General features: G+C 46.7%; 2 protein-coding genes and 1 pseudogene across 2 annotated transcripts in view; 1 reads left to right on the plus strand and 2 right to left on the minus strand.

The window, feature by feature from the left end:
- LOC134761888 (chitobiosyldiphosphodolichol beta-mannosyltransferase-like) overlaps window positions 1–21,186 on the minus strand; it is a 966,630-nt gene that overhangs the window by 132,210 nt on the left and 813,234 nt on the right. The gene's annotated exons all lie outside the window — the stretch shown is intronic.
- Window positions 1–21,186, plus strand: part of LOC129047662 (cuticle collagen 2-like) — a 94,112-nt gene that overhangs the window by 2,194 nt on the left and 70,732 nt on the right.
- Window positions 18,694–20,577, minus strand: LOC134761821 (small ribosomal subunit protein eS24-like; annotated as a pseudogene).

Consider the following 21,186-nt stretch of genomic DNA (forward strand, 5'->3'; position numbering starts at 1 on the left):
TTAAGGGAAGCTCGTCCATAAAAACACTTAGCGTTGTGCCTGGCACATAATGTATGGTGGATAAAATGGGACTGAGGACTGAAACTCATGCCTTGGTGTGTTTTTGCAGTGATGTTTTGTTCTGTGGTGCATCACAAGAGACAAGGTTCTTGGCCGGGCGTGGTGGCTCAAGCAAGTAATCCCAGCGATTTGAGAGGGTGAAGGGGGGGATCGTTTGAGCCCAGGAGTTTAAGACCAGCCTGGGCAACATGGTGAAGCCTTGTATCTACCAAAAAAAAAAAAAAAAAAGAAAAAAAGCCAGGTATGGTGGTGTGTGCCTGTAGTCCCAAGTACTTGGGAGGCTGAGGTGGGAGGATTGCTAGAGCCTGAAAGGTCGGGCTGCACTGAGCTGTGATCATGCCACTGCACTCCAGCCTAAGTGACAAAATGAGACCCTGTCTCAAGGAAAAGAGAGAGAGACAGAGACAGACAGACCCGCAACAGTCTTAAGCCAGAATCTCCATGTTGAAATGCTTTCTGGAGGCTAAAAGGATGATATATTGATAATGAAATATTTAAAAGGCAGAAACCCCACTGAATTTTTTGGTCCACAGAGGGAAGTGGGAATCCCATGATCTGAAGGATGATGGAGGAACTGAACGCAAACCATCCTTGTTTCCTGAATCTGAATATGGCACCCACTTTTCACGGTGCCTGTATCTGCTCAGTCCGGTGGCCCCTCGAAAAGAGTGAATCTTGATTTTCAAACTTAAAATTTGGCCCAGAGCGCACTGCTGCCCACAATGCCCGCCAGACACATTCCTCTTCCTTTTTAGTTTCTATGGGAATACTCTCTTTGAAGAACCCATGAACAGTGTCAGGCTGCTGTGGGCATCAGCAGTGGTTTCCTTGAGGAGGAGAGCCCGTTTCTTCACTCACAGGCCATGTCTGAGTGGATCAAGAAGAACAGAGTGCCCTTTTATGAGATTTTGTCTGTGTAGACCATTAGCTTGGTGAAAATGTCAAAACCATCCTCGTTCTTTAATAGCAGATTATTTTGGACTTTTCTCTGCAAGATGCAGCATGGGCATTCAGGTGCTTTTAAGGATAAAATGTTCTTTCTCATCACCAGGCCTGGTGCTCTGGATGGCTGAGGTTTTAATGTGACTGGATATCCCTTGGAGTGGCTCCCAGGCTGTTCTCTTGTGGTTGAGTGGCAAGGAGTTGCTTTATTTGGTGGTGGCTAGAGGATGTTTTAGCAGGTAAATCGGTCCCCCAGGAGTCCCTGAGTGCCAAGTCCTGCTGCAGGCATTGTTTATGTTGGGGAGGTGTGGGCGGTGGAGGGTGGGGCTGGTGGGGGGTGGAGGGTGGGGGGCATTGATTTCCTGCCAATATCATAAGTTTCACAGGCTTCTTGTGTATCCACAAACACCTACCCCATTGAGAAAGCCTAGAAAACCTGGCCCTCTCCAAGACTTTGTTGACTGCTTGTGAATGATCCCAGGGTGTGCCTGACCCACGGCTCTTCTTGGAGGGAGAGAAAAGTCTCTCCTAGGTATTTGGTTATCAACCTCAACCATTTGCTGAGCCTTCCCCAAGACCAGGCACCTCGGCAGAGATTTCTGGGTTGTCAGGCAGAACCAGGCATTCAAGCATAATAACACATTGGAGTTCCTGAAATCCTTGATGCTGCACCAGGTAAAAGCATCCAGGGTTGAAATCAGATCAGGAAGGTTATTGTCAGCCTGGGGCTCCTGCAGAGGGGCTCCTGCAGAGGTGCATCCACGTTGCAGGGATTTTCCCTTCTTGCTGAGGAGAAACCTGGATTTCTCAGCTTTGGCACAGTCACAACTTTTGGGGTGAGACCATTCATGGTGGTGGTGGTGCGGCATCCTGTGTATTGTAGGAGGGTTAGCAGCGTCTCTGCTCTCCATCCTCTAGGTGCCGTTCTACCCTCCCAGTTATGGCTACCCCAGATGTCTCCAGACGGTTTCAAATGCCATGGAGCAAGGGAGTTGTACGTGAGAGAGCCATTGGTCTACACTTGTGGAAATGTTGGAGGGTGAGAGTGTCAAGCTTGGGTCCCTGCTGTACCCTTTATCAGCAATGCAGTCTTGGAAAATTAATACTACTCCAGGGGCCTCAGTTTTCTCATCTATGAAATGGAGATAAATGAGATACACTTTCATAGGAAGGTTATATGGGATTTACTGAGATAATAAGACAGTACATGGAAAATGCTGGGCATAGCATTTATTTATTTTTAATTTTTTTTTAAGATGGAGTATTACTCTGTTGCCCAGGCTGGAGTTCAGGGACATGATCTCCACTCACTGCAACCTCCACCTCCTGGGCTCAAGTGATTCTCCTGCCTCAGCCTCCCAAGTAGCTGGGATTACAGGTGCCCACTACCACACCTGGCTAATTTTTGTATTTTTAGTAGAGATGGGGTTTCACCATGTTGGCCAGGCTGGTCTCAAACTGCTGACCTAAGGTGATCCACCCACCTTGGCCTCCCAAGCTGCTGAGATCACAGGTGTTAGCCGCCACGCTAGGCTGGGCATAGCATTGTAACATAGACAAAGCACAAAATACTTGGGCAATATCTTTCTACATTTGGGTTGTCCAGACTCCATCCTCCATCCCCTCATGTACTAGTGCGGTGCAGAGCAGAATATCCCCCACCTAGACTGCAGAGTGGATTTGGGTGGCATCTTGGCTTTCCGCACAAGACTTGCCTGTTCCCCACCATGTCCCCCTGGTTCTCAGGGTCCAGGATTCCAGGAAGCAGGGATGTAGGCAGGCAGGCCAGGTGGCCCACCCAGTTGACTCCCACACTGGGGACCTGCAGAGCCATCTCCCCGAGGCAGGGTGTTTGGACCAACATCTGGGTTTCTGGATTTCCATTTGAGCACAGCTGGACTACACAGGCTGAAGTTATCTCTGCCGAGATACAGATATTTCCCTGGGGACGATCTTTCAAGCTGACATGAAGACATGGCCACCCGCTGGAACGTGTGTGTCTGCCGTGGCGCTCTTGTAATTTGTGAGGCAGGCTCCTGAGGAATGCAGTGCGTAAGTGGGAAATGGTGGGAAGTTCTTGCATCCCCCCCGGCTGAAAGTGCTGCCTGCGCAGGTTGGTGGATGGTCCTTCGAGCAGGAAGAAGACATGAAGCACATTCCTGTTAGCTACGACAGAGACGGGCAGGGTACACACTGGATATTTCGAGCCCCTCCAGCGAAGCAAGTCTTACCATGCTGGGAGTACTTGTGGAGTAGGGGCTGTGTTGCCCTGGGCTTTAATTATTTCAGGAACATTTCACCGCAGGGCTGGCAGGCTGGATCTTGATATGTGTTTCTCAGTTGGAAAGACTTTGGACCATAGGGAGATGTCTTCTCAGTTCTTTTAATTTCATTAAGGTGGTCATTTTTCTTCTTGAGGCCTCTGGATTGTGACATAGAACTCAAGGGACAGGAAGGAGATGAGTTGGAGGCTGGGACAAGGGTCCCTGCCAGGGATGCTGGTGACTCACATGACGGTGTTGATGTGTGGAGTCCGGTGCCTGGTTTGGGGAATGTTCGTGGGATATGTTCCAAAGGACTGACGGACCTATCAGGTACTGGAGGTGAATGGTCAGGTCTGATCTCAGGGCTGACAGTGTCAGGCAAGGACAGGAAGTTAACGTTGGACTCACTGGCTGAGGTTGCTTGGGACCCAGGGGCAATGTGTGCCAGGACAGATGGATCTGGGGCTAGGAAGGCAGGTTTGGGCTGGAGACTCGGGCTTGGGATTCGTCCCAGGTAGATAGTGGTTGAGGCTATGGAAATGACTGCGATTGCCTGGGATGAGAGTGGAGACAGACAAGATGGGGGTTTTGCTCTAAGCCTGGGGAAGCCACCTCCCAGGTTCGAGGGATTCTCCTGCCTCAGCCTCCCAAGTAGCGGGGAATGCAGGTGCACGCCACCATGCCCGAGTAACTTTTGTATTTTTAGTAGAGATGAGGTTTGGGCAGGCTGGTCTCAAACTTCTGAACTCAAGTGGGCGGCCCACCTTGGCCTCCCAAGGTGCTGGGATTACAGGCATGAGCCATCATCCCTGACGATTTTTAAATATTAATTTTAATGTAATATTTTCAAGCACATTTTACTATACATTGGAAAAGTCAATCATGATTTGAAAACTTTATCAAAATCCAATCAAATGTCAATTAACCATTTAATTGTGTATAGGTAAGGAGACTATTTTGACCAAAACATATTAGAACAATTACCACTTATAGAAATAATCTATGTTTTAATGTTTTATTTGAATTCAACAATCTTTTATATTCTGGCCGGGCACAGTGGCTTACACCTGTAATCCCAGCACTTTGGGAGGCCGAGGCTGGCGGATCACCCAAGGTCAGTAGTTCGAGAGCAGCCTGGTCAACCTGGTGAAACTATCTCTACTAAAAATACAGAAATTAGCCAGGTGTGATGGCACACACCTGTAATCCCAGCTACTTGGGAGGCTGAGGCAGGAGAATCGTTTGAACCTGGGAGACAGAGGTTGCAGTCAGCCGAGATCGCACCACTGCACTTCAGCCAGCCTGGGTGACAGAGCGAGACTCTGTTTCCAAAATAAAAAAATACAATAGAATTCTGAATTTTGTTTTTAATAACTATTTTTGTAAAGAGAATGTCTTGTTTTTTGGAGTTGTTGAATTTATTGAATTGACAAAAATTATGTACAAGAGGGTATAAAACATGATGTGATTGAAGTGTGTATACATTATGAAATGGCTAAATCAAGCTAAATAACCTATCACCTCCCAGACTTATTTTTTTGTGTTGAGAACACGGAAAAAATCTACTCTCTTAGTGTTTTCCAAGTTTATGATATGTTGTTATTAACTATAGGTACCATGTTGTCCCATGGATCTCCTGAACTTATTCTTCCTCTCTAAAAATGACATTCTGTGTCCTTTGGCATCTGCCCACTTCCCCACCCTGGCAACCATCATTCTACTCTGCTTCTATGAATTGAACCTTTTTCTTTTCTTTTTCTTTCTTTTTTTTTTGAGACAATCTCATTCTATTGCCCAGGCTGTAGTGCAGGGGTGTGATCTTGGCTCACTGCAGCCTCGACCTCCCAAGTTCAGTCAATCCTCCCACCTCAGCCTCCTGAGTATCTGGGAGTACAGGCATGCACTACCACGCTCCACTAATTTTTGTATTTTTTGCAGAGATGGGGTCTTGCTATGTTATGCAGGCTTGTCTCGAACTGCTGGGCTCAAGCAATCTGCTGGCCTCAGCCTCCCAAAGTGCTGGGATTACAGGCATGAGCCATCATGCCTGGCCGAATTCAACTTTCTTTAGATTCCACATGTAAGTGAGATCATGTGGTATTTGTCGTTCTGTGCCTGGCTTATTTCACTTAACATAATATCCTCCAGGCTCATCCATGTTGTCTCAAATGACAGGATTTCCTTCTTTCTGAAGGCCGAATAGTATTCCATTGTGTACGTACACCACATTGTTGCTGGAAGTTTAATGGAGGCCATCTGGGGGAGGAGGGAGAAAAGATTCACTCTAAGTCTAGATGCTCCAGCACCCACCCAGGATGTGTGCAAGGAAGTGCAGGATGCTCCTGGTCTTGCAAACTGTGGTTTGTGGGACTCCAAAGCCCCTATCGTTCCACGATGCTTTATGTCCTGTTATCACATTTCCTTGGAGGAGAACCCAGCCTTGGTGGAGAGCCCTGCTCTGGCTGTGTCCCTCGGCATGAGATGGCAAAGGATGGTGCCACTGGGAGACCCTCAGCTCTACACACTGGGGGCTGTTTGCCTTCTCCATTCCTTCTTCAAGTATCTGAGCAGCTCCTGTGTGCCAGCTGCTGGTCTACAAGATGGATTGGTCCTTGGAGATCATGCTGTATCAGAGGAGGCAAGCTATAGCCCACACGCCAGAACCAGCCCCTGCCTGTTCATACAAATAAAGTTTTATTGGAACACATGCACACCTATTTCAGTGCATATTGTCTGTGGCTGCTTTCCTGCTACAATGGAGAGTTGAATAGTTGGGACAGAGACCTATGGCCTGCAAAGCTGAACTATTTACCATCTGGCCCTCGAGAGAAAGGAAAAAAAAAAAGGCTGATCCTTGTACCCTGACAGTCTTAGGTTAAGAGGACTTTGTACCACCCTGACATCTCAGGGGGCCATGAGTCCAGCCACCCTTGAAATGTACACAGGTCTGGGCTAGGGTTGCAGCAGGTGAGTCCCAATTTTGCAGGTCTTTGGTATCAGGGGCACAACCCAGGATTCTGAGTAGGGTTTCCTCATCAATGTGGCTGGGCACTGGGCTAGTGTGCTTTCTGATTTTTGTATGGGGAAGAGAAAGGAGGGAGGAAGTGGCAGCTAGTTGCCTTGTTCAAACATTTTCGTAAGATGGGTCTCCAGGCAAGGGCTTGTGATCTCACCTTGCACAGCTTACGAAAGCCAGTGAGGCCAGCTGTCTTGGCGCTGCCACTCTGAGGGATGGAGCCCCCAAATTATTAGGAAGGGAGATAAAAGAATGGTTTCTGCAAGCTCAAGAACTGGCATTATTGAAATTAACATTTTTCCCAAGTTTTCTAACGTCTAGGAATACATATTTAAGTGTCTGCCTCAAAAGCTCTTGCTAATAACCACATGGTGCATTTAATTTCCTTTTTTTGTTATCTGAGCAGCATGCAGCTTCCTGCACAGCTGTCCTTGCAGGTAACTGCGCTGAGGTGATAGTCCTCCTGACTGCCAGCACAGATCCCCAGGGCCTCTGAGGGCCCTGTATTCTGGAGGCAGCCTTTCCCCTTCTATTCAGCCCCAGCTGGAAGGGGGCAGGTTACCCACAGCCTAGCACACCTCCTGCCTTGGCTTCTCTAAGGAGTCTGGCTCCCTCTGACCCTCTAGACCTCACCAGCTGAGGATCAGAGCCCCGGGGCAAGGGCCAGGGCCGGGGGCATTAGGGGGTGGTTTGAGAGTGCAGCTCTGGAGAGGGCAGGACAGGCCCAGGAAAAGCTGCTCGGGGGAGACTGCAAAGAGATGGCAGGGTTAGGACAAGAGGGCCGGGCATGGTGGCTCACACCTGTAATCCCAGCACTTTGGGAGGCCGAGGTAGGGGGATGACCTGAGGCCAGGAGTTTGAGACCAGCCTGGCCAACATGGTGAAAACCTGTCTCTACTAAAAGTACAATAATTAGCTGGACGTGGTGATACCTATAATCCCAGCTACTTGGGAAGCTGAGCCAGGAGAATTGCTTGAACCCAGAAGGTGGAGGTTGCAGTGAGCTGAGATTGTGCCACTGCACTCCAGCCTGGGCAACAGAGCAAGATTCCATCTCAAAAAAAAAAAACAAACAAACAAAAAAATTAAGACAAGAGGAGGGAAGAGAAGGGAGCTGTGGGGCAGCAGCCAGGACCTTAAAAGCACAGAAGAGGAAGCTTGGATTTCCAATTCCAAAGGACGTGAAGACAAAGTCACACACCCTTATTTAACCTGCTCCAGGTGAGGCTGGGCTTTGTGTATTTTCCTTGTTTCCCTTTTCCTTGTGTTCAGGCTGTTGTAGAAACAGGTACACAGGGGCTCTGTGTAGCGCCCTGTTCTGGTGGCCTTCAGGAAGCATGCGGTGCCCTGGTTTCCTTGGCTTCATGTCCCCCTTTCCTCCTCCCACCCCTGACTGTGCACCCCACCTTGTCCCTCAGACCATCCTCCTGGAGGGGCTTGGGCAGGGCTTGTGTCCTTGCTAGTCTCTGGGGAGTAAGACTCTGTGGCTTGAAAGCCTGTCGACTTAAGTTGCAAGGTGTAGGTGCCTGGGAGGTCACGTGCACGGCCCTCTTGACTGATCCATTCATGTTTTTCTTTTTTGACTCTGTTCTATGTTGTCTTGATGAAGGGGTAAGCCCCTGCCTTCTGCGTTTCCTGCCTTGGACTCTTGCAATTGGGCCAGATGAGAGGATCCATATGGTCTGAGAATTCAAGCAATGCAGGCCAGGCATGGTGGCTCACACCTGGAATCCCAGCACTTTTGGAGGCCAAGGCGGGTGGGCCAGGAGTTCGACACCAGCTTGGTCAAAATAGTGAAACCCTGTCTCTACAAAAAATACAAAAGTTAGCCGGACTTGGTGGTGAACGCCTGTAATCCTAGTTATTTGGGAGGCTGAGGCAAGAGAATCACTTGAACCCAGAAGAAGCAGGTTGAAGTGAGGAGGAGGTTGCAGTGAGGAGGAGGTTGCAATGAGCCGAGATTGTGTCCCTGGAATCCAGCCTGGGCAATAGAGCGAGACTATGTCTCAAAAAAAAAAAAAAATTATATAGAAAACAAAAAACAAAACTTCCTCTTGATTTGCTTTTCTTGATCTTGCTTCTCAGAGGTAACACTGGGAAGGGTTGGGGTGTACCTCTCCACACCTTTTTCTTTGATTTCTTTTTATTTTTTATTCTAAGTTCTGAGATACATGTGCAGAATGTGCAGGTTTGTTACATAGGTGTACATGTGCTATGGTGGTTTACTGCACCTATTAACCCATCATCTAGGTTTTAAGCCCCGCATGCATTAGGTATTTGTCCTAACGCTCTCCCTCCCCTTGTCCCCCACCCCCGACAGGCCGCTGTGTATGATGCTCCCCTCCCTGTGTCCGTGTGTTCTCATTGTTCAACTCCCACTTATGAGTGAGAACACGCAGAGTTTGGTTTTCTGTTCCTGCCCACTCCTTTTTCCTCTGTGCACGCAAGCACATGTATTTGCACATAAGTGTTTATTGTAACCTTTTTACAAAAATAAAAATGGAATAATGCTATATTTATTCTGTGGAGAAGCCTGCTTTTCAGGCAGCATGTCTTTGACATTGTCTAACGTTGGAACCTGGGTACCACCTTCTTCTTCCAGCAGTTATTCTGACGTGTGGATGCACCATGCTTTGTTTAACCAGCCCTGCACTGATACGTCTTTGGGTGGTTTCTGCCTTTTCCCAATCACAGACGGTGTTCTGATAAATTTCCTCGCCCACATCACTTGGTGCTCTGTGCCTGCATTTCTGTGAGATGTTCTTTTAGGTGAGCTGTCTAGGTCAGAGGGGGATCTGTGCTTAATTTGCATCCTGTGCAAAATTCCATCCAGTCATCTGGCTCCCCAAGGGCTCACATGGACATGAGACATCATCTTCTGTCGACATCATCTTCTGTAGACATCACCTTCTGCAGATGATGTTACAACCATCTCTCTTTCTTTTACTCACACCAGTCTGCACCCTGGTGTCCTGGGGGGGTCCAGCCCCTACCCGCTTGTCTGCCCTCACCCCACAGTGCCCCCAGCCCCTGCTAACAGGGACTCTGGCTTCTGAGCTCTGGCAGACTGCCTCACTCTGGAGAAGTTTGCTTTCTCAAACATTCCTGGCAATGATAGTGCAAATCCCGAGGCCTGTGTTTGCCTTCTTCAGGCCTCAGTTTTCTCATAAGTAAAATGGGGTAATGTGATGCTACTGTCTGCATCCTAGAGCTGCCATGACGGTTCAGTGAGATCACTGTTGAGAGCACGTTCACAGCGCCGGCCTTGTGCGCAGTCAGCACCTGTGGGGCAGGGCTGTTGCTGATACGTGGTTGACTGTCATTGCTAGAATGTGGCTTTCCCAGGGGCAATGTCTTTAGTGCCGAGCCCAGAGCCACCCCTAGTACCTGCTGTGTTTATAGAGTGATTGAGTGGCAGGGTCAGAGACTGGGGCAATGGCAGCAGAAACAGAGGAAAGAAGTGGGGCTTCTAATAGGTCCTGAACCAGTGGCCTTTGAGATGAAGCCTTCTTGCCAAGGTCTGGGGCTGTGCTGTGTGTTCTAGGCCCGAGACTGGAAGCTAGGCCTGGCTGCAGCCCCAGCTGAGCTGGGGAAGTGCAGGTCAGCATCCTGCTTCATTAGGACACCTCCAAGCCCAGCTTAGACGTGGATGCCAGGTGACCCCCTGTTTACTCTGAGCCCAGAGAGAGGACAGGGAAGTGTGCGAGGGTGGGGACCCTCATCACAGCCCTTGACTCTGTAAGGCATGTGGGTTTGTGCACGTTTGTGAACATGGCCGTGGCTTCTCTGTGAGTTTCAAGGTCACGGTTGTGTTTATGCAGGGTTAGGCTTGCCAGGTAAAATACAGGAGGTCCAATTAAACCTGAATTTCTCATTATCTTTTTTTTTTTTTTTTTTTTTTGGTACAAATATATCCTATGCAATATTTGGGACCTGCTTACCCTAAAAAATGATTTGTTTTTTATCTGAAATTCAAGTTAAACTGGCATCCTCTCTTTTCACTTGGTATGTATGAGAGTTCCATGTGGGGGTTATCCGTGTGCATTTGTGAGTTCCCATGTGAAGGACCTCTCCAAGTGTCTGTAGGTGACAGGATGGAGATGGACAGAGAGGGTCCTCTTGGGCTGCTTTATTGACACCTAGAGGCTGTGGGGTTGGACACTTCAGCTCCAGGGGCCTGGGCAGCACTGTCCAGCACGTGCCTGCCCTTGTCTTCTCCACGAGGGCTGACTTCTCTGCCATCTCTCACCAAATACGGTGGCAAGAGCTATCCCATCTGTCCCCATCTGGAGCTCAGCTGCCCAGCCAGACAAGATGGCAAACAGTGTGCAGATGGTTGCAAAGCTTTCCCCAGCTCCTTCTGCAAGGGACCTGCAGATGAAACGGAAGCCCTCATCCTCACCGCCTCCCCCTTCCAGAAAACCCAGGCAACAGCCACCTCGGAATGCTGCTTTAGAAGCTTCTCCCTCCTGGTGATTAAACCACCCCAAACAAATAAAGCACTGCATTTCCACCATAGGCTTGTTAACATGCACGCAGCCAATTGTCTTGGATCCGCCCATGTGCCTGATTCATCAGGGTGAGGGGTTCTCCTCTGAGGTGCTTGCAAAGAGCTGCTTAATTTTCATGTGAAAGACTCTCTAGAAACCAGGCCCAGCTTTGGAGGAAAGCCCTTTCTCCCCCTTTAGCAAATTCTGTGTCATTTTATTTTCTTTCTTTTTTGAGACGGAGTTTCACTTTTGTTGCCCAGGCTGGAGTGCAATGGTGCAATCTCAGTTCACTGCAGTCTCTGCCTCCTGAGTTCAAGCCATTCTCCTGCCTCAGCCTCCTGAGTAGCTGGGACTACAGGCACCCACAACCACACCTGGCTAATTTTTTTGTATTTTTAGTAGAGAGGGAGTTTCACCATGTTGGCCAGGCTGGTCTTGAACTCCTGACCTCAGGTGATCTACCTCGGCCTCCCAAAGTCCTGGGATTACAGGCATGAGCCACCACACCTGGCTGGAATTCTGTTATTCCGGATACTTGTCATGACTTCAAGCATCCAGGACTCTGTCCTGGGTATCCTGAGCCTGAAGGTGTATGTGTGTCCAGCTGGCTTGGCGGTTGTCTACAGGGAGGTTGAACTTGGCCTCTAAGTGCGTGGCAGCCTCACGTGGGAAATACCACCAAGAAGTCTCATCGTGTGCTTTTAGGAGATAGTTTCTATTTAGTCATCACTGAATCTGTTACAGACAGGGTCTCGATTTCTTGCAAGTCCTGTATGAGGTCGGTGCTGTGATTATCCACATGTTCACTTGCTCTCTCTGGCCTCTTTCAGGCTCTTGCACTTCCTTTGTTCTTTTCCTGCCACAGGGTCTTTGCACATCCTGCTCTTTCTGCCTACAAAGATTTTCCCTCTCCCTGCCTCTTCACCTGGTCACGGTCTCATCTGACAGTGGAGCCATTACATCCTCAGGGATGGCTGGCCACACTGACTCAGTCACAGCAACCCCCTGTTTTCTGCTTTCATAACACCAGGTGCCTCTCTGTGGTAGACACTAGCTCAGCTATGGCTTCCAATTTCTGTGTGTGTCATTCTTCCCCTTTAAGACTGTGGTCCCCATGAGGGCCAGGGCCATGTCTGTTCCTGATTCTCATTTGTGTCTCTGGTGTTTGGTATATGCTCACCTAGAATTTGATGAATGAATGACAGCATACCCATTTTACAGATGAGAAAGTTGAGGCTCGGGAACATTATGTAACTTGCTCGGTATTAGATAGTGATGGTTTGAAGCCAGCTGGCTGGTCGCTAGGTGCACACTCTTAACCACTTCACTATGGTTCTTCTCTCATGGTAGTTCTCCAACAGCAGGAGTGAGAGACAACTTTAGGACAGGTGTAACCAGAATCCCAGGTGTTATACTAGAAGGTGTTGCCAGGAACATACTTGCCTATGGGCCTTCTTACTGTATTGCATAAAATACCCAGCTTTTCTGACTCGCCTTTAGTAAAGACCTTAACAATATTTGAAGCACAGTTGTCAGTAGGAAAGGGTGGATGTTTATACTTTTTTTTAAAAGGAGTCTATATCATATTTATCTTGTGGTCTGCCATGCCCCCCGATCTTCTTCAGCTTCAGTTATTCAAAATTAACACTTCTTGTCTTGACTGCCTCTCTCTTACCTGTTCAGTTTCTTTTCTGTATTCGAGATTGCTTAGAATTTTTCCCCATTACTAAAGCCTGCTTCACTCCTGCATCCCCCACGCAGCTTGTTCTGGATTTTGTCAACAACAGTTCCAGCATTTAGTGAGGGCTGGATTGAAGGAAAGCCTTGGAAAAGGATGTGTGATGAAAGGTGAAGACACTTAATGGGCAGGCAGTCATCAGGGTTAATTCAAAGGCTGGAAGAAGGGCTGACCTGGAGGACTGGAAATGTCTTGGAGCTGAAGGTCACGTGCAGGTGGAATGAAGAGGGTGAGGCTTTTGGGGTGAACTGCAAGTATTTGATAATATCCCTGTCCTCATTGTTGGGGAAGTCTTGACAAGCATCCTTAATTTGATGGAGGGATTAAGGAACCCCGGCTCTACCTGCCCAGCATGGCAGTAACATGACACAGCCAAGTTATTGATTATTGATTGCCCAGCTGCCATCAGCTCAACATATTCTGTTAGTTATAGCTGCAATTTGCATTAGTTATCAATGCCAGTTTTGACTTTCCTAGTCAATAAAGTGTTCTGAGAGTGGTGACTGAGGCTGAGCACTACCCATAATCATGAGTATTACAGAGGTAAGCCCCCTTGCCCACCTACCTGCAGGTGATGAGACACCCTAGGGAAATCACTCAATTCTTTGGAGGACCCTGAATGAATGCCCAAGTCCATCTGTTCATCTGTCCGTCCATCCATCCACCCTTCTTTCCTTCCATCAGTCCATCCATCCATCCATCCATCCATCCACCCTTCCTTCCTTCCATCCGTTCATCTATCCCTCCATCCATCCATCCACCCACCTACCCATCTATCTACCCACCCACCCATCTACCTATCCAAACCCCTCTCTTATGCACCCAGCTATCATCCACCTACCTACCCACCAACCCATCTATCCATCTACTCACCCATGTATCTATCCACCCATTCAAACATCTAACCATCAATCCACCCACCCATCCATCCATCCATCCATTTATCCCTTCACCCCCTCACCCACTCATCCATTTCTCCACCCACTCAGCCATCCCTTCACTGACCCAACCATCCATTCATTCGTCCACCTGCTCACCCACCCATCTATCCATCCACCCATCCACCCACCCACCTATGTATCCATCCATCTGCTTGTCCTTCTGTTCATTTATTCCACAGACTCGTTAACCACCTGCTAGATTGTGGGGAGGTACCTGCTCTAGTAATTGAGAACATGGTCTCTGGAATATGATTCCCTGGGCTCAAACTGAGCTGCCTCCTACCTAGCTCCTTGGGTAAGTTATAGAAACTGTGCTTTGATTTTCTTATCTGAAAATTGGCTATTAATAGCTTCTACTCTTGCAGATATAGTGAGGATTAAATAAGATGTCACATTAAAAGTGCATCATCGACACTCAATAGAGATTAGGTTTTACCATTCATTATTATTCTAGGCAGATGTTGCAGATAACGTGGAGAGCATACAAAAGACACATGTTTGAACAAATAGTGACATACAGGTGCTAAGTTCTGCAGTAGGGGAAGGCCAGAGAGCCATGGAGAGGGCCTAGCCCAATCCTGGAGCCTCAGAAAAATGTGCCCCGTTGAATTGCTGTTTTAGCTGAGACTTGTGGGATGGGTAGTAGTTGGAAATCCCAGACACGATGTGACCGAGTTAGCCAGGGAAATATTGGATCCTGGCACCCATGGCAGAGTTGATTGATCAGTTCTTCTGTCTCCTCTGTTTGGAAGTCCACTAGGTCTGGGAATGTCAAGTTGGGGGAGGGGGCTGACAATGATCATGACGCTCACTTGTCCTCACATGTCCTCTGTGTATCTGCAAAGCCTCTACCTCAATCTCCTCTTCTGGAAAGTGGGATTGGAAACCACATCTGCTTCTCTCCCAGGACTGCTAGGGAGACAAGATTAGATGGCAGGTGAGAGCTCTTGGAAAATGAAAACATTCTACTATTTGATGCAAAGTGTTCTTCTGCCTGTGACGTTTCCTAATCTGTGAAACATACTGGGCCTCGAAGCTTCTATTAAAAAAATAGCAAAGTGGCTGGGCATGGTGGCTCATGCCCATAGTCCTAGCACTTTGAGAGGCTGAGGAGGGTGGATCACTTGAGGCCAGGAGTTCGATACCAGCCTGGCCAATATGCGAAACCCCATCTCTACTAAAAATACAAAAATTAGCCAGGTGTGGTGGCATCTGCCAGTAGTCCCAGCTACTCGGGAAGCTGAGGCACAAGAATCATTTGAGCTCAGGAGGCAGAGGTTTCAGTGAGCCGAGATGGCACCACTGCACTCCAGCCTGGGCAATAGAGTGAGGCTCTGTCTGAAAAAAGAAAAAAAAAAAAAAGCAAAGTTAAAACTTCCTCCATCTCTCACCTGGGGCAGGCAATTTGTCAAAGATTGTTGTTGGATTTTACACACAGGGAAATCTAAGGAAGGTGTGGAAACCAGACCAGGACTCCAGACTCTGGTCTCCCTGTTTGCAGGGTCTTAAATGGGGGAGCCACTTTGGGTTCTTTCTACAAGATTGCTTTTTTAAAAACAAACAAACAAACAAACAAATAACTCAAAAAAAAAAAAAAACAGCCCTGACCTAAATATTCACAAGGGACCTTAGGCAATATCTGCAAACAAAAATGAGTGATGAGTGGAATCTGTCGTTTGTACAACTGGGACAGCTCCAGAGTTGAAGCAAGCGGAAATATCTCTAGAGACAGAGATTTGGGCAGGTTTTGCCAGTTACAAGCTATGAGAACCTGGGCAGGTTTACCTCTCTCAGCTTCTGTGACCTTGTAAAATAGGATGTATTGTGCTAAACATGCAGGAGGAATCCCAGCATCTTCCTGTGCACAAGGCTGGTTTCTTCCCATCCTTTTCCTTGTTCTGCCTCTCTCCTCCTCTCCAAGAGATGAATACATTTGGACCCAGTAGGGGCCAGTTTTTGCAAAAGCTCACAGGTGATTCTCATGCAGCCAGCCTGGCTCTGGCACTGAGTTCTTGGACACTTCTGGAGGCACACTTACTAGTGAGGAAGGTCACTGCGTGTTAAAGGCATGACTCACATTCTTTCCTTTCTTCCATGAAGCAAGGTGCATGGGTCGACTGAGCTGAGAGAGTCCACAGTGTCAGCCTCCCCCACACTTCCCTCCCTCCTTATTGCTTGTGTGCTGTACTTTGTCTTGATTTCCTGGACTCTGCACCAAGCCAGGAGATGGTAAGATCTCAAAAAAATCATTTTTTTGGGAAATGGGATCAAGAGGGTTTTTGTTTGCTTGTTTGTTTGTTTGAGACAGGGTCTGTCGCCCAGGCTGGAGTGCAGTGGCATGACCTTGGCTCACTGCAGCCTTGACCTTCTGGGCTCAGGTGATCCTCCCACCTCAGCCTCCTGAGTAGCTGGGACTGCAGGTGCACACCACCATGCCTGACTAATTTGTCTATTTTTTGTAGAGATAAGGATTCACTATGTTGCCTAGGCTGGTCTCAAACTCCTGGGCTCAAGCAGTCCTCCATCCACCTTGGGGTCCCAAAGTGCTGGGATTACAGGCATGAGCTGCTGTGCCTGGCCAAGGTTTTTTTTTTATTATTATGAAAAATTTTCAATATACATAAAAGTAGAGAGACTAGTTTAATGAGCTATCATATACCCATCATATAGGTTTAAAAACTATTAACGTTTGCAATATTTACTCCATTTGTTTTTCTGAAGTATTTAAAAAGTAGTTTACAGTAGTTATGTAATTGCATCATGATATTCACCCCTACATAATTTACTTTCCTTCTAAAAACATGAGGGCATTTTTTATATGATCATTGTCATACCTAATAAAGTTACCAGTAATTCCTTAACTTCCTCTAAGATCAAGTTTACATTCAGAAGTCCTAAATATGTCAACTGTGATTATTTTTCTCTTTGAGCAAAGATAATAAGATCTCAAGAATTAATGACGGTGATTCCATGTTAGCCCTGATATCTAATCTCTGTGGTCCATTGTCGCTTTACTTGAAAGTCTCAGGCTAGGCTTGGTGACTCACACCTGTAATCCCAGCATTTTGGGAGGCCAAGGTAGGCAGATCATGAGGTCAAGAGATCAAGGCCATCCTGACCAAGATAGTGAAACCCTGTCTCTATTAAAAATACAAAAATTAGCCAGGCATGGTGGCGGGCGCCTATAGTCCCTGCTAGACTGGAGGCTAAGGCAGGAGAATCTCTTGAACCCAGGAGGCAGAAATTGCAGTGAGCTGAGATTGCACCACTGCATGCCAGCCTGGGTGGCAAGAACGAGACTCTGAAAAAAAAAAAAAGTCTCTCACTGTGGTGTCATAATAAAAGGACACTCCATTTCCCATCTGGCCCCTGCTCCTTAATGTTAGCCCCCTCCTGTGGGGAAAAGGGGGTGACCTTCAGCGCAGGTTCAAGCATTCCCAGGGCTGGCTCTGATCCCGATAAAGTCCATCGTCATGAATGAATGCTTCCCTTGCAGGTTATTCTAAGTATCGGAAATAGTGCACGTGGAGCGTCCTCATGATGCCTGGGATGATAGTGAATATTTATACTTTTCTTTTAGTGCCTTTTTTTTTAGTGTTTTCCATAGTTCCATGTTTCTACAACCCTTAGGAACATCAGAATCGTGTGTGTGGTTGTTTATTAAATAAACCAATTCCTGGAGCTCACTCCCAGTGACTCTCAATCTGATGATTAGGGCTTCAGCTGGGACTTATGTTTGCAAAAGCTCCCAGCTGATCTCATGCAGCCAGCCTGGCTCTGGCTCTGGCTCTGGGAGCTGGGTTGGGATCTAGTCTTTGGTGCTATTCTGCTGAAACTTCTAGTTGGGCTCTTTGACTCCGCCTTGTATTGTCATCACTTGTATTCAGGTCTGTTCTTCCCGTGGATTGTAAACTCCTTGATGTGTGGGTCATCTCAGCTCATGAGCTGAGCTTTCAGTGGGTGCTCAGTGGAACAGGAGCTGAATGGAGTCAGGCTCTAGGGAGGCCAGCGTGTGTTGGTAAGTGAGAGACAAAAATCATTTTAAAAAGAATCTTTTTGCCCTTCGGCTGTGTTTGCTATGAGTTAATGTGATTTACTCTAGGGGAAGCCAGTGCAGCTTAAATGGAGGCCTTGCCCTGAAATGGAGCCAGGTTATGGATCAGCAGAGCTGCCAAAAGTGTTTTTGGGGAAATGTTTCTGTGTCACCCTCAGTTGATTCAACTCAAGTTTTCACTCCTGTTTAACACCACGTGGGGGTCATTCTGATTTCTGCGAAGTGGGTGTGATCAGATCTTCTGTAAAAGTGTAAGTGAGGAGGCTGGGCATGGTGGCTAACACCTGTAATCTTAGCATTTAGAAGGCTGAGGTGGTCAGATCACTTGAGGCCAGGAGTTTGAGACAAGCCTGGCCAACATGGTGAAACCCCTGTCTGTACTAAAAATACAAAAATTAGCCAGGCATGATGGTGCATGCCTGTAATCCCAGCTACTCGGGAGCCTGAGGCAGGAGAATCACTTGAACCTGGGAGGTGGAGGTTGCAGTGAGCTAAGGTTGCACCACTGCACTGCACTCCAGCCTGGGTGACAGAGCGAGACTCCGTCTCAAAAAATAAAAAAGTGTGTGTGAGGAAACTGGGATTGAGCTTGGGGATGTTGGGGGATGGAAGTACTTCATCTACTGAACAAAAACCGTGGGATACCAATGCTGGAGGAAGAAGCATCATCCTCAGTTTGTACTAACTCAACCATGCATGAGATGGGGACTTGGAGTCTGAGAGAAGAGCCTCTTTTTAGGTCTTCAACCTTGATGAAACCATTTCTGAATTCCTCAAACACATATAATCAGGTGCTATGAGTGGTACTGATTGGATAATCTTTCTGTCATTTCCTGTGCTAAGAAGGAAAATACATGTACAGCCAACTTCCTGGAGGGTTTGTTCTTTTGCATCAGGGTGTCTCAAACTCCTGCCCTTAAAACACTTGTAAGAGAATCATCCGGGTTGCTTGCTCACTCTGCATACAGCCCCTTTAGAATCAGAGTCAGAATCCCTGGGGCTGGAGCCACAAAATGAAATGACATTTCAACAAGTTTGTCATCACGTAAGAGAGAATAGGTGAGTACTTGGATACCTATAATACATAGTAGATTCAAAAAGAATGACTTGATTATTTTAAATGTTGTGTTTAAAAAATTTAATACAGAAAAGGCTGGGTGCAGTGGCTCACAACTGTAATCCTAGCACTTTGAGAGGCCAAGGCAGGTGGATCATTTGAGGTCAGGAGTTCAAGACCAGCCTGGCCAACAAGGTGAAACCCCTTCTCTAGTAAAACTACAAAAAGTAGCCAGTCGGTGGTGGTGCACGCCTGTAATCCTGGCTACAGGGGAGGCTGAGGCAGGAGAATCACTTAAGGCTGGGAGGTGGAGGTTTGTGGAGCTGAGATCGTACCATTGCACTCCAAAGTGGGTGACGATTGTTTAAGCACCACCAAAATGGGTTCTGAGCCCAAATATTAATATGAAGGACATTGGTGACATCGTCTCAAAAAAATTAATGAATACAGAAAAGTACAAAAAGGGAGAGAAATCACCCCAAATCTCATGACCCCAAGAAATAAACCTCCTTAATATTAAGTGAACAGCATTCGTTGCTATGCACAAAGATGGCTAGAGACATGAACAGACATCACACAAATGAGATTTTAAAAACAAGAAGTAGCAAATTGAATGCTCTGTAAATTTATCAGAAGAAAAAGAAACGGAAGTGAAACTGAAGGAACTGGTCACCTCAGATAAATGTAGTTTTTCCTCACTAAAAATCAGTTTCTAGAACATCTAAGAAATCAAAGATGATGAAAAATATTGATGTTTTATATATATGTAAAAGTCTTTACATTTGAGTGATCATATCATAAAAAATTTGTACAGTCACTGCAAATAAAGTCATTGCAAAATCTTTACCCTTTTGGCTTTTTGCCAGCACCAACATTGGCCTTTGCAGTCTCTTGACTTCATTCTGCCCTTGCATTCCTTTTGCTGTTTTCTCCAGGTCATCTTCTTCTCATGCCAGCCATGTCTTGCAAGTCTATGTTTGAGTTAATTATTCTTTGCATAATTGAAAGAACCCGATAGCATGCCAAAGCCCATTGTTTAACCACCATCAAAATGGGTTCTGAGTCCATATATTAATATGAAGAAGACATCCATTGTGGTCTTGTACATTTTGTTGCCTTCCCGGGGTGAAGGACATTGGTGACCATTTGTTTCCTCTGGAGCGGTAGGTTGGTCATGTACTTCCTGTTCCAGATAGTTACTGTGTCATTCATCATGGTGGTTGATCCTCAGGCAGTTAGGGGGGAAAATAAACAAGAAATTATATGTTGAAAACCACGTTTCAATTTTAGACCTGATTAATTGACTTAATAAAGGGCATTAGCACTTCTACTTCCTACAGTCCCTCCCTTTACCTCTGGAAACTAGTTATTTCTAGGTTGTTTTATGTTGTTAAGGTTGACCACCTTTTTCTGTTATGCAATCATAGTCCTATTTTTGAATGGATTCACCTCTCATCACTAGCCTTTTGTCATGGTCATTCAATTCACAAGTTGCTTATTTTTTAATTTCTTGGCTGACTAAATTTTATTATGAAGGCTTTTTTTTAAAGAGCTCAGAAATACTGTATTCTCTAAGTTTTGAACATGTGATAGTATCTTTTGCCTATTTTGATTGGGCAATAATTTAGCTGGCTATAAAATTCTTGGATTATACTCTATTTCCCTTAGAAATTATAGGCACCCATCCACTGACTTATTTCATTGTGCTTTCTCTTTTTTTTTGAGACGGAGTCTCACTCTGTCACCCAGGTTGGAGTGCAGTGGTGCCATCTCAGCTCACTGCAAGCTCCGCCTCCCGGGTTCATGCCATTCTCCTGCCTCAGCCTCCCGAGCAGCTGCGACTACTGGCACCCGCCACCACGCCTGGCTAATTTTTTGTATTCTTAGTAGAGATGGGGTTTCACCATGTTAGCCAGGATGGTCTCGATCTCCTGACCTCGTGATCCACCAGCCTTGGCCTCCCAAAGTGCTGGGATTACAGGTGTGAGCCACGTATGAGCCCAGCCTCATTGTGCTTTCTACTAATCCCCTTTCCCTGGCCTCTTCCATCTTGTCTTCTTCTCTCCCAGTAGTTTCTTCATGAAGAGGCCACGTGCTGTATTCCATGAGATATTTCACGCTCAAAGAAGACTGCTTTTATACTCTTTTGATAATTTGGGAATCACTGCCTTGATTTATTAGGGAGTTTATAATAAATACAGCAAAAGAGAATCACACAAGGTATTTTAAGACATGAGCGAAGGAAGAAAGCAATTCTATTAATATTTGGGGTTGGCAGGGAAGGCTTAGTTAAGAGGCGACATTTGAATAAGCCTTGTAATAAGGGAAAGATTTGGCCATGCAGTAATGGGGAGAGAGTAGAAGCGAGGCATGAGGGTTGATGCTATGTATCAATTTGACTGGGTTGTGGGGTGCCCAGATATTTGGCTACACATTATTCTGAGTGTGTCCCTGAGGTATTCTGGATGAGGATAACATTTAATTTGTAGACCAAATAAAGCAGATTGTCCTCCCCAATGTGGGTGAGCCTCATCCAATCCACTGAAGGCCTGAACAAAACAAAAAGGTAGAGTCCCAGAGAATTTGCTGTCTTTACCTGATTATATTTGAGCTGGGACATCAAT

The sequence above is a fragment of the Pongo abelii genome, chromosome 7, assembly GCF_028885655.2.
Source record: "Pongo abelii isolate AG06213 chromosome 7, NHGRI_mPonAbe1-v2.0_pri, whole genome shotgun sequence".
In the NCBI taxonomy this organism is placed as follows: Eukaryota; Metazoa; Chordata; class Mammalia; order Primates; family Hominidae; genus Pongo; species Pongo abelii.